This window comes from Podarcis gaigeae (genome assembly GCF_964106915.1).
Source record: "Podarcis gaigeae genome assembly, chromosome: 13".
In the NCBI taxonomy this organism is placed as follows: Eukaryota; Metazoa; Chordata; class Lepidosauria; order Squamata; family Lacertidae; genus Podarcis; species Podarcis gaigeae.
The window spans coordinates 2,935,028-2,946,004 of record NC_139689.1 but is presented as its reverse complement, the minus strand read 5'-3'; the positions used below and the strand labels follow the sequence as shown (position 1 = coordinate 2,946,004).

General features: G+C 50.5%; 1 protein-coding gene across 2 annotated transcripts in view; it reads left to right on the top strand.

Moving 5' to 3' along the window:
• Nucleotides 1-8,481: 8,481 nt before the first annotated feature.
• SENP3 (SUMO specific peptidase 3) overlaps nucleotides 8,482-10,977 on the top strand; it is a 150,996-nt gene continuing 148,500 nt past the window's right edge. Inside the window, exon 1 of one of the 2 annotated variants that reach the window (XM_083706726.1) lies at nucleotides 8,482-8,645. The gene's annotated coding sequence lies outside the window, so the exon portion shown is untranslated. The remainder of the gene's footprint in view (nucleotides 8,646-10,977) is intronic. The other variant, XM_083706727.1, reaches the window with a different exon arrangement.

The following is a 10,977-nucleotide window of genomic DNA, read 5'->3' as shown; positions in this document are numbered from 1 at the left end:
TACAGGGCAGCCATAATCCCTTCACCATCCCAGCACATCCACAGGAGCCCTGCCCCGTTGCTATGCCAACCCTGATGGTCCTAGACAGAAGACCATCAAGATCACAAAGAACTTGCATATGGGAGTGGATTCAGCATGGACTGAAACAAAGGACACTGATCAGATCTTCCCTCTGGGGGCAGGAAACTGCAAACTCCCCTTTGTCTCCTGGAAGTGACTCATGGGGAGGGGGGAAGGGAGGAACCAGCCAGGTGACAAGACACTCAGGTTACCACCAACTCCTCCCTCAACCCCTCCTTTCTGTAATGTATGCCTCCCTCAACCCCTCCTTTCTGTAATGCATGCATGATGTTTCTGGGGGTGGGCTGGACCTAGAGGAGGGGAATTTCAAAAGTTTTTATAAGGTCTTGCACACCATTTTTCTGTGTCTTTCCTCTCACCTGCAAGTGAGGGGAGCACCCTGTTGCAACAGTTCAATAAAGGCCAAGCCTACAGGCTGCTGATTTGCTCCAATTTACTCTGGTTGGTGTCTTTACTTTTTGTCCAAGGGAGCCCTCGGATTTTTCTGGTAACATATTGAAAAATTTGTTGTTGTTGTTTAGTCGTTTAGTCGTGTCCAACTCTTCGTGACCCCATGGACCAGAGAACGCCAGGCACCTCTGTCCTCCACTGCCTCCCGCAGTTTGGTCAAACTCATGCTGGTAACCTCGAAAACACTATCCAACCATCTCGTCCTCTGCCGTCCCCTTCTCCTTGCGCCCTCCATCTTTCCCAACATCAGGGTCTTTTCCAGGGAGTCTTCTCTTCTCATGAGGTGGCCAAAGTACTGGAGCCTCAGCTTCACAATCTGTCCTTCCAGTGAGCACTCAGGGTTGATTTCCTTCAGTATGGAGAGGTTTGATCTTCTTGCAGTCCATGGGACTTTCAAGAGTCTCCTCCAGCACCATAATTCAAAAGCATCAATTCTTCGGCGATCAGCCTTCTTTATGGTCCAGCTCTCACTTCCATACATCACTACTGGGAAAACCATAGCTTTAACTATACGAACCTTTGTTGGCAAGGTGATGTCTTTACTTCTCAAGATGCTGTCTAGGCCTGTCATTGCCCTTCTCCCAAGAAGCAGGCGTCTTTTAATTTCGTGGCTGCTGTCACCATCTGCAGTGATCATTGAGCCCAAGAAAGTAAAATCTCTCACTACCTCCATTTCTTCCCCTTCTATTTGCCAGGAGGTGATGGGACCAGTGGCCATGATCTTCGTTTTTTTGATGTTGAGCTTCAGACCATATTTTGCGCTCTCCTCTTTCACCCTCATTAAAAGGTTCTTTAATTCCTCCTCACTTTCTGCCATCAAGGTTGTGTCATCTGCATATCTGAGGTTGTTGATATTTCTTCCGGCAATCTTAATTCCGGCTAGGGAATCATCCAGCCCAGCCTTTCGCATGATGAATTCTGCATATAAGTTAAATAAGCAGGGAGACAAAATACAGCCTTGTCGTACTCCTTTCCCAATTTTGAACCAATCAGTTGTTCCATATCCAGTTCTAACTGTAGCTTCTTGTCCCACATAGAGATTTCTCAGGAGACAGATGAGGTGATCTGGCACTCCCATTTCTTTAAGAACTTGCCATAGTTTGCCGTGGTCGACACGGTCAAAGGCTTTTGCATAGTCAATGAAGCAGAAGTAGATGTCTTTCTGGAACTCTCTAGCTTTCTCCATAATCCAGCGCATGTTTGCAATTTGGTCTCTGGTTCCTCTGCCTCTTCTAAATCCAGCTTGCACTTCTGGGAGTTCTCAGTCCACATACTGCTTGAGCCTTCCTTGTAGAATTTTAAGCATAACCTTGCTAGCGTGTGAAATGAGTGCAATTGTGCGGTAGTTGGAGCATTCTTTGGCACTGCCCTTCTTTGGGATTGGAATGTAGACTGATCTTTTCCAATCTTCTGGCCACTGCTGAGTTTTCCAAACTTGCTGGCATATTGAGTGTAGCACCTTAACAGCATCATCTTTTAAAATTTTAAATAGTTCAGCTGGAATACCATCACTTCCACTGGCCTTGTTATTTGCAGTCCTTTCTAAGGCCCATTTGACTTCACTTACCAGGATGTCTGGCTCAAGGTCAGCAACCACACTACCTGGGGTATACGAGACATCCATTTCTTTCTGGTATAATTCCTCTGTGTATTCCTGCCACCTCTTCTTGATGTCTTCTGCTTCTGTTAAGTCCTTTCCACTTTTGTCCTTTATTATGGAAATCTTTGTATGAAATGTTCCTTTCATATCTCCAATTTTCTTGAACAGATCTCTGGTTCTTCCCATTCTATTGCTTTCCTCTATTTCTTTGCATTGCTCGTTTAAGAAGGTCTTCTTGTCTCTCCTTGCTATTCTTTGGAAATCTGCATTCTATTTCCTGTATCTTTCACCATCTCCCTCGCATTTTGCTTGCCTTCTCTCCCTCGCTATTTGTAAGGCCTCATTGGACAGCCACTTTGCTTTCTTGCATTTCCTTTTCATTGGGATGGTTTTCGTTGCTGCCTCCTGTATAATGTTACGAGCCTCCATCCATAGTTCTTCAGGCATTCTGTCCACCAAATCTAAATCCTTAAACCTGTTCCTCACTTCCACTGTGTATTCATAAGGGATTTGACTTAGATTGTATCTTACCGGCCCAGGGGTTTTTCCTACTTTCTTCAGTTTAAGCTTGAATTTTGCTATAAGAAGCTGATGATCTGAGCCACAGTCAGCTCCAGGTCTTGTTTTTGCTGACTGTATAGAGCTTCTCCATCTTTGGCTGCAGAGAATATAATCAATCTGATTTCGATGCTGCCCATCTGGTGATGTCCATGTGTAGAGTCGTCTCTTGTGTTGTTGGAAAAGTGTGTTTGTGATGACCAGCTTGTTCTCTTGACAGAACTCTATTAGCCTTTGCCCTGCTTCGTTTTGATCTCCAAGGCCAAACTTGCCAGTTGTTCCTTTTATCTCTTGACTCCCTATTTTAGCATTCCAATCCCCTATAATGAGAAGAACATCCTTCTTTGGTGTCACTTCTATAAGGTCTTGTAAGTCTTCATAGAATTGGTCAATTTCAGTTTCTTCAGCACAAGTAGTTGGTGCATAAACTTGGATTACTGTGATGTTAAAAGGTCTGCCTTGGATTCGTATCGAGATCATTCTATCATTTTTGAGATTGCATCCCAGTACAGCTTTCGCCACTCTTTTGTTGACTATGAGGGCCACTCCATTTCTTTTACGGGTTTCTTGCCCACAGTAGTAGATATGATGGTCATCCGAACTGAATTCACCGATTCCTGTCCATTTTAGTTCACTGATGCCCAGGATGTCAATATTTATTCTTGCCATCTCATTTTTGACCACCTCCAACTTACCCAGGTTCATGGTTCTTACATTCCAGGTTCCTATGCAATATTTTTCTTTACAGCATTGGACTTTCCTTTCGCTTCCAGGCATATCCGCAACTGAGCGTCCTTTCGGCTTTGGCCCAGCCGCTTCATCAGCTCTGGATCTACTTGTACTTGCCCTCCGCTCTTCCCCAGTAGCATGTTGGACGCCTTCCGACCTGAGGGGCTCATCTTCCAGCGTCATATCTTTTATATGCCTGTTGTCTTTGTCCATGGAGTTTTCTTGGCAGGGATACTGGAGTGGCTTGCCGGTTCCTCCTCCAGGTGGATCACGTTTGGTCAAAACTCTCCACTATTACCTGTTCATCTTGGGTGCCCTGCTCGGCATAGTTCATAGCTTCTCTGAGTTCTTCAAGCCCCTTCGCCACGGCAAGGCAGTGATCCATGAAGGGGATTGAAAAATACCGCTGGCCAAAACTACCAAGATGAATTTCAATAGGGACAAATGTCAGGTTCTACACTTAAGCAGAAATAACCAGGTGCACAAATATAGGATTGTGGGGTGGGGCACAGGGCCGGATTTAGTTTTGATGAGCCCTTGAGCTACTGAAGGCACTGGGGCCCTTTCTATGTCCAGCTGTCCTTTGTCAACAACAAGATGTCGCTGTTTTTTTGGGCTGAATATATGCTATATGGTTGTTGATGGACTGAATAGATAGCTAAAGCCATTTGCACATAACAAAATATGAATTCTATCCAAATAATTGTTGAAATTAAATGCAAGCAGTCCATGCAGAATGTAGGCCCCCTATATATAGAAATGAGAAAACCTGTGATATTTTACGGAGCAGGCTAGCAGGCGGGGCCCATTACTTATATCATAGTAGCCCACACAACACGAAACACTGTTGCTGTAGATAGGTTTTGTTTGTTTTTTATCTTATGTTTTGGAAATGTGCATCCAGTTTTTTCCCCTTATTTTTTTGGGGGGGGGCAAGAGAGTGGGGGCCTAAGCTATAGCTTGTTTAACTTATACAGTGGTGCCTCGCAAGACGAAATTAATCCATTCCGCAAGTCTCTTCGTCTTGCGGTTTTTTCATCTTGCGAAGCACGGCTATTAGCGGCTTAGAGGCTATTAGCAGCTATTAGCGGCTTAGCGGCTATTAGCGGCTATTAACAGCTTAGCGGCTTAGCGGCTATTAGCAGCTTAGCGGCTTTAAGAAAAAGGAAACAAACTCGCAACAACTCGCAAGACGTTTCGTCTTGCGAAGCAAGCCCATAGGCAAATTCGTCTTGCGGAACGACTCAAAAAACGGAAAACTCTTTCGTCTTGCGCGTTTTTCGTCTTGCGAGGCATTCGTCTTGCGAGGTACCACTGTACGTAAATCCAGCACTGGGGGGTGATGCCAAACTTTTCTATTTACAACAGTGGGGGGCACTTGGCTTGGCAGCAGTCCATGTGAAAAAAATTGAGGGGTCTTGAGTTTGTAACCGCTAGGAGAATTGTATCTCTGTGGGTGGAATAGGGGCCTCCTAACCAACCACGGGAGTCCCATGGACTGCAAGAAGACCAAACCTCTATTCTGAAAGAAATCAGCCCTGAGTGCTCACTGGAAGGACAGGTCCTGAAGTTGAGGCTCCAAGACTTTGGCCACCTCAGGAGAAGAGAAGACTCCCTGGGAAAGACCCTGATGCTGGGAAAGATGGAGGGCACAAGGAGAAGGGGACGACGGAGGACGAGATGGTGGGACAGTGTTCTGGAAGCTACCAGCATGAGTTTAACCAAACTGTGGGCGGCAGTGGAAGACAGGAGGGCCTGGCGTGCTCTGATCCAAGGGGTCACAAAGAGGCAGACACGACTAAACAACTCAACAACAACTGCCAACCACGGCTCCCAGGATTTTTAGAGTGGAATCAAAGCACTTTAAATGTACGAACGTGGCCTGAAAAACAACTTCCAAGAAATAAGAAGATGCTGTCCTAAGCCGCCTTAACCACTTCCTCTTCACAGTGTCAGCATTATTCAGAAAATAATAGAACTGCAAACCAGTTTACGAGCAAGAGGAGGGGAGCAGCGTCGAAGACTTCCGCCCAAGTTATGAAAAAGTCAGGCAGTCAAAGCGACTAGCTGCCACATGTCACCCACTTGGCCGTGACTGATGCTATTTTCAGTCCTATGCTGGCAAATTCAGGTTTTGCCATCGTGGTTGATTGGCAGAGCTTGTGCAACAAACCTGGACCACTGTTCAATAAGGAAATTGCTTCCCTTTCCAGGATTTTCGCTTTCATCTCCATGAACGGAACGGATCAGGGCCGAAGGTCACTCCTTCCTCCCCTTGCTTGGGTGTAAGGTTTTAAACACAGGCCAGTTTCTCACACACTGGGGAAGATGGGAGTCTAAGCAAGCTGCAAGTTTCGGGCTCTCCCGGTCTGAATCTGTATTGGAAATGGTTTTTAAAATATGTTTTTGTTTCATCACTCGTCGCTTGCTGTCCTGGGACAAGGCAGGCAGGATATAAATATAGGAAACAAATAACTGCAGGCTCTATAATGACCCTCATTTTGTGGATTAGGTGTGGGCACCTGATGATGAGGAATGTAAAACAGCCCGCCATTTGGTGTGTTATTCTCAACACTGAAGAGTGGTCACTATAATTTTAAGCCTTTGACATAATGATCACAGTCTGTATCCTTTTGCTTCCCTCACAGCTTACCATTTTCTCCTTTTGGGGGGTCTGCTCTGATTCCTCCTCCCCTCTCCCAATTAACCTCCGTCTCCAGGGCTTAGTGGTGGGATTTAAGCAATACACAACCTCATCCCAGGAGGCAGAAGTCATAGCACTGACCAGAGCACTACGACTGCTGGGTGCAAAATAGACATCTACATAGATGAGGGTGAGGGAATAAACACTTTGGTGGGCCGCCCCATGGCATCCCTTGGGGCTGCCCCTAGGTCTCAAGTTTGGGCCCTGATATCTCAGGGTCTGGATGCTTCTGAACCAGCAACCTTCTCTCCACCTCATTCATTTCAAGCTTGCAAGCTCCATCACAGCGCAAACCTGGAAATGGTACCACAGACTATGGGATGTCTGCCCCTCTCTCAATTAACTTCCATCTCCAGGGCTCAGTGATGGGAAGGGAGCAAAGAGGAACAAACAAACACAGAAAGAACATATGTATGTGCACCCACCCTGTGTATTTTGATCGTTTATTTTGTTTTGACATCTCAGAATTAGAGGTTTTAATGCTGGTGAAAGAGGAGAGCGCAAAATATAGTCTGAAGCTCAACATCAAAAGAACTAAGATCATGGCCACTGGTCCCATCACCTCCTGGCAAACAGAAGGGGAAGAAATGGAGGCAGTGAGTGATTTTACCTTCTTGGGCTCCATTATCACTGCAGATGGTGACAGCAGTCATGAAATTAAAAGACGCCTGCTTCTTGGGAGAAAAGCGATGACAAACCTAGACAGCATCTTAAAAAGCAGAGACATCACCTTGCCAACAAAGGTCCGTATAGTTAAAGCTCTGGTTTTCCCAGTAGTGATGTATGGAAGTGAGAGCTGGACCATCAAGAAGGCTGATTGCCGAAGAATTGATGCTTTTGAATTCTGGTGCTGGAGGAGACTCTGGAGAGTCCCATGGACTGCAAGAAGATCCAACCTCTCCATTCAGAAGGAAATGAGCCCTGAGTGCTCACTGGAAGGACAGGTCCTGAAGCTGAGGCTCCAAGACTTTGGCCACCTCCTGAGAAGACTCTCTGGAAAAGACCCTGATGTTGGGGAAGATGGAGGGCCCAAGGAGAAGGGGACGATGGAGGATGAGATGTTGGGACAGTGTTCTCGAAGCTACCAGCGTGAGTTTGACCAAACTGCGGGAGGCAGTGGAAGACAGGAGGGCCTGGCGTGCTCTGGCAGCGGCGTAGTGTGGGTTGTCAGCACCCGGGGCAAGGCTTCTTCTTGCTGCTGCCTGGGCTGGAGCATTTACGGTAAGGTAGCCATGGCGGCGGCGGCGGGTCCGTGTCAGGTGATCTGAGGCGAGTTGCCGCTGGCGCTGCCGCTTGCCCAAAGGAGGAGGAGGACAGAGAGGCGAGGAAAATGCAACATGGCCCAGCAGCTGCAGCAGCGGGGCTGTGAGGAGGGGCTGCCTGGCGCGCCCTCCGTGGCCCTGACGCGCGGGGACCGCGGCAAGCGCTGAGAGCCGCTGCCTGCCGGACACCTTCAGCCCGGACGCGCGCACAGCTGGTCGGTTCCGCGAGACATGGGGCTCTGCTACAGCCTGCGCCCGAGGCTCTTCGGCGACTCCGGAGGCGGCAAGCACGCCCCCCCAGATGTTGCACCCGGTGCGGCCGGCCCCCCTGCACCCCCCACGCTACACCACTGTGCTCTGGTCCAGGGGGTCACGAAGAGGCGGACATGACTAAACGACTCAACAACACGTCCACAATGGCCAGTTCTCTGGCAACAACATTGCCAGGGGCCACCCCTGGGTCTCCATGTCTTTCCCCCCAAAGAATTCTGGGAACTGTAGTTCACCCCACCCAGCACCCCTAACAAACTTGGTTATGCTGCGAACCCTTAAACCTGAGGTCCTCAGCTAAAAGGCGGTATACAAATGTAATTAATCATATGTGATAGGTTCCACAGGATTCTGGACTACAATTCCCGACAGCCCCTGCCAGCGCAGGTGTGCTGGCTCCCAGGGGCTGACGGGAGTTGTAGTCCGAAAAGCCCCTAGCGGGCTGGGGGAAGCCCTTGGTTCTGGAATACTAGATATTGTCTCCGTATGTGGGATTGTTACGCTCCTGTCGCGTTTATATTTATATTTTTTCTTTCTTTTAGGGGCCCCCGTTCTCCAGAGGCTGATGGACTACAGCTCCCGTCGGCCTCAGCGGCAAGCCGCGAGGGCTGACGGGAGTCGAAGTCCGACAGCGCCCGACGGGGCCGCCGCCTCAGGGCAGCGGCGACGTGCAAAGAACGCGACGCTGCTGGGACTCCGCAACCCCTCCGTCAAGTAACCGTTACGCCAGGACTGAGGCAGACATGCCCGGATGCTGAGGCTTGCGTCGTGACGTCGCTGGGCAAGGAGAGGTGACGCGGCGTTGCCCCGCCCCGCCCTCCTCCGTCGGCGTGGCCCCGCCCCGACGCCGGCTGATGACGCCTTTGGGCGGCGCCGGCAGCCGCGGCGGCTCCTGAGGGAAGGAGGCGGCGGCGGCGGCGGCGCTGGGAGGCGAGGCGTGAGAGAGAGGCCTCTGCCGCGTCCCGCGCCTCTCTCCCCGCAGCGGGACAAGGTGAGGCGCCCCCGCCCGCGCTGAGGGGCCGGGTCCCGTCCCTGGGCCTCGCCGGCCTCCCTCACCGCGGGACCCTCCTCTCCTCGCCCCCCCAACCCTCCTTTCCCGTCGTCCTCTGCGGCTGCCCCCCTCGCCCCACACCTCGCCCAGGTTAACCCACCCGGTTATCTCCCCGGCCACGCCCCCTCCCCTCCCCCTCTTTGAATTGGGCTCCCCCCCCCCACGCTTCCCAGCCACGCCCCCTCCCCACCCCCCACCCCCTATGGGGTCTCCAGCACCGTCTACATTCCCTGGCAATCAGGAGGTACCTGCCAGACTCGCCCCCTTCTTAAAGGGCTGAGGGAGGGCAGGACTGGGCAGGGGGTGGGGGTGGGGGTGGCAAGGCAACTTGGCCTGTTTGTGTCTGGAGAAGAAATATTATATATATGTGTCTGTGGGATGTGGGTGGCGCTGTGGGTTAAACCACAGAGCCTAGGACTTGCCGATCAGAAGGTCGGCGGTTCAAATCCCCAAAACAGGGTGAGCTCCCGTTGTTCGGTCCCTGCTCCTGCCCACCTAGCAGTTCGAAAGCACGTCAAAGTGCAAGTAGATAAATAGGTACCACTCCGGCGGGAAGGTAAATGGCATTTCCGTGCGCTGCTCTGGTTCTCCAGAAGCGGCTTAGTCCTGCTGGCCACATGACCCGGAAGCTGGACGCCGGCTCCCTTGGCCAGTAAAGCGAGATGAGCGCTGCAACCCCAGAGTCGGCCACGACTGGACCTAATGGTCAAGGGTCCCTTTACCCCCCCCCCCTCTCTCTCTCTATATATATATATCTGCTTGCTGCTCAGTGAAGGGGAAGAGGGCATGGCGGGGCAGTGGTTAGAGCACCTGCTCTGCACGCATTGCAGGGGGTTGGGCTGGATGATCCTGGGGGTCCCTTCCAAGTCTACCGTTCTGTGGTTCCATGCAGGAGGTCCTGGGTTCAGCCACCAGTGGCGTCTCCAGGTAAGAGGAGGAAGGAGCCTCCGGGAGGAGAGGACTATGTTGATGGCAGGAGGGCTACTGCTTCGGCTGCATAGTCGGAGGCCGCGATGCTTCTGAATGCTGTTTCTGGAAACTGCTGTAGGGGAGAAGGGTGCCACTGCAGTTACGTCCTGCTTACGGGTTTCTTATCTGGTCGTCCGCTGTGAGAACAGGCTGCTGGGCTAGGTGATCCAGCAGGCGTTTCTTCCGTTCTTAGGAAACGGAGAGTTCCTGTGTGTTGTTGTGCCAAAGTGCACACTTCTGGAATTGGCTTGGGGGTAGTGCATGTGTGAAGGTCCCAGGTTTGATCCCCAGCAGCGTCTCGAGGTAAGGCTGGGAGAGGCTCCTGCCTGAAATGATGGAACTGCTGCCAGTCAGAGTACTGAGCTGGATGAAGCCCCCCAAAGGTCTGAGTTAGTCACTTTCCTACCTTCCAGTTGGGACCACAGTGGGACAGCAGGTCCTTTGCATTCAGAAAACCTGGTGTCTTAAGCATCTGAAGGTAAAGGACTCTCAGGTGGCTGGATGTCTCCGCCAAAGCAAGGCACTGTCAGTCAAAGTAAATGGCAAGACGGTGCGATTTGGTTTCCTCTCCTCTTTGCACTTTGCCCTCCCTGCCTTATTCCCATATTGAAAGCCACTATAGAAGAGAGAGAGAGATGGAGTTACACTCCCCTATACAGTGGTACCTTGGGTTAAGTACTTAATTCGTTCCAGAGGTCCGTACTTAACCTGAAACTGTTCTTAACCTGAAGCACCACTTTAGCTAATGGGGCCTCCTGCTGCCGCCGCACCGCCGGAGCACGATTTCGGTTCTCATCCTGAAGCAAAGTTTTTAACCTGAAGCACTATTTCTGGGTTAGCGGAGTCTGTAACCTGAAGCGTATGTAACCTGAAGCATATGTAACCACTGTACTGGCTTTTGCAGAAAACTGAGGGTTTGACACTAACCTCAGTTTCCCGAGTTACACTTTTGTGTCAAACCCTCGGTTTTCTACGATGTCCTCTTGAACCTGCATTCTTCTGCCCCCTTTGCGAGGCATAAGAAGCACCTGCTAAATCAGGCCAAAGAGGACCATATCTAGTCCAGCATCCTCATAGCAGCTAACCAGATGCCTGTGGGAAACCCAAAAGAAGGACCCGAGCATCAGAGCACACTCTCCTCCAGTGGTTTCCAGCAGCTGGTATTCAGAAGGAGACAGGGCAGGGGCATCATGGCTACTAACCATCCATAACCCTTTTCCATGAATTTGTCCAATCCTCTTGGAAAGCCATCTAGGTTTGTGGCCACCAATGCCTCCTATGGCAGCAAGTGCCATAGTTTTAA